Genomic DNA, 2,500 nt, shown 5'->3' with positions numbered 1-2,500 from the left:
GCGTGCAATATGTGTTTTGATCATCTTTTTTGTGCACCATGAATGATATCAATCAATGTCATATTGAAGGTGTTAAATAGGCCTGTCACAAAATAGTATGTATATAATACTAAGACTGAGCCTCTCACAAAAGATTATGTTTATTATACTAAGAACAGGCCTTTTATAAAATATTATGTATATACTGAGACTAGGCATCTCACAAAATATGTATATACTAAGACTTGGCCTCTCACAAAATATGTATATACTAAGACTTGGCCTCTCACAAAATATGTATATACTAAGACTAGGCCTTTCACCAATAGTATTGTATAACCTAAGACAAGTTCTCTCGCAAAATAGTTTGTATATACTAAGACTACAAACGACTTAGTTGAAGCAAACCTTGAAAATCTTGAAAGATAGAAAGCCCTAGGATTAGACAAGAATCAACAAAAGTTGAACTAGATGTGAAGTCAAAGAACTGATTTTTTTCCCTGCATTTTATGATCTGTTACTTTTTGTTACAGATATTTGACGTCATCAAGCTCCAGGAATCGAGATTGGCCATATGTGGGTGGTAGGGGCGGTGGCCAGCAGGGATGGTGAGGTCATGGAGGATGATTGTGGTATTCAGCGGAGTAATGGGATGGGTTATATTGGAGGGCCCCGGGGATTGTAATGGCAGTGATCAAGATGTTGGAGGAGTTGTTGGTGGCGAGGGTGATGATGGGGATGTAGATGGTGGAGCAACAATAGTGACATTGTTGGTGAAGGTGGCATTGTTGGGTGACGGGATGATGGAAATCATGATGGGAGGGTTGTGGTGGGGAAGGATGATGATGGGAAGTGATGATGATGGCAATGGTTGTGAAGGGAGGTAATGGTGGAGGAAGTGATGATGGTGGTATTGGTGGGGTTGTAGTGATTGTGATGTAGAGATTGTGTTCGTCGAGGAAGGTGGTGGTGGGGGGAAGTTGTGGGGAGGATGAGGATGCTGGAGGTAGATTCAGTGATAAAGTGAAGGTGGTGGTGTGGTTCTGGACTTGGGGTTTGAGTTGATTCCAACTGGTTAGGGCCGGGTGAGTTACATTCGTGTTCTTTGTTGACAAGATGATTGTGGTTGGCATTCGCATGGATTGAAATACAGATAAGTGTGCTTCTACCGGTGGGGGTGTATTTGTTTGTGTTTCATGTCCATACCCAAGTGCAGTAGGCGGACTGGAGGCCTACAGGAAGCCCGAATGTGTTTGGGCAGAATGTTGATTTACAATTGTCTTGAAGACGGGGATAGGGATGTGATTTGTTTGACTCTTTCTGATGGGTCACCTTGATCCTGGGTTTGGAACTGTGCCATTTACTGGATCTTTATTGTTGAACCTGCTTCTATCATTTTCGCCAAGCCATGGCTTTCACTTATTACCACTAACCTCACATCATGGTCTCTTCTATCACAACCCCTATGACTCTACCATTACTTCCCATTATCCCTTCCAAAGCTATCACCTCCCAACACAACCATTGCCATCAGAATCGCCTCCATCATCATCATCTTCACCACCATAGCCCTGCCGGAGTGATTTCCATCATCACGTCACCTGCCTTGCCATTTTCACCATCATTGTCACTGCTGCTGCTTCCATCATCTACATCCCTGCCATCACTTTTATATCAACAATACTTTCTTCATCTTGAGCTCTGCTGGTGCAATCTCTGCCGATCTGACCCTGAAAATTACTCTTAGAACGCCATGATCATTTAAATGGGTTTATCGTCCCTGCCACCTTGCAAGGCAAGCAAGACAAGCAAGGCAGCAAGCAACAAGGCAAGCAAGTCAAGCAAGTCAAGCATCAATGTGACTCTTATCACCATTGCCACTTTCACCATCAAATGGTGACTATCATCACCATTGCCTCTTTCACTATCAATGGTGACTCTTATCACCATTGCCTCTTTCACCATCAATGGTGACTCTTATCACCATTGCCTTTTTTCACCATCAATGGTGACTCTTATCACCATTGCCACTTTCACCATCAATGGTGACTCTCATCACCATTGCCTCTTTCACCATCAATGGTGAATCTTATCACCATTGCCTCTTTCACCATCAATGGTGACTCTTATCACCATTGCCTCTTTCACCACAATGGTGACTCTTATCACCATTGCCACTTTCACCATCAATGGTGACTCTCATCACCATTGCCTCTTTCACTATCAATGGTGACTTTTATCACCATTGACTCTTTCACCATCAATGGTGACTCTTATCACCATTGCCTCTTTCACCATCAATGGTGACTCTTATCACCATTGCCTCTTTCACCCTCATGGTGACTCTTATCACCATTGCTCCTTTCATCGCGTCCTTTCCTATTTTTTTCAAGCCTATATTATACACTCAAGCACTTAAAGAATTCATTCACCGTTAATAAGATTTAAATGCCCAATCTTTAACTTCAGATATGGTAAAATTTCAGTTGTTTTTGTCGTATTTTTTCAAGTTGCACTGTTG

At 42.4% G+C, this 2,500-nt stretch overlaps 1 long non-coding RNA gene across 4 annotated transcripts in view; it reads left to right on the top strand.

The window, feature by feature from the left end:
• The window catches only part of LOC144970549 (uncharacterized), a 13,255-nt gene extending 10,802 nt beyond the window's left edge, over nucleotides 1-2,453 (top strand). For 3 of the 4 annotated variants that reach the window (XR_013644986.1, XR_013644985.1, XR_013644988.1), the window contains exon 4: nucleotides 513-698. This is a non-coding gene — a long non-coding RNA (uncharacterized LOC144970549). Of the gene's footprint in view, nucleotides 1-512 lie in introns of all 4 variants that reach the window. The other variant, XR_013644987.1, reaches the window with a different exon arrangement.
• Nucleotides 2,454-2,500: the final 47 nt, after the last annotated feature.

This window comes from Berghia stephanieae, chromosome 4 (assembly GCF_034508935.2).
Source record: "Berghia stephanieae isolate SIO BIC M18660-M18661 chromosome 4, UCSD_Bste_1.3, whole genome shotgun sequence".
In the NCBI taxonomy this organism is placed as follows: Eukaryota; Metazoa; Mollusca; class Gastropoda; order Nudibranchia; family Aeolidiidae; genus Berghia; species Berghia stephanieae.
This window is presented reverse-complemented; position numbering and strand designations above follow the sequence as displayed.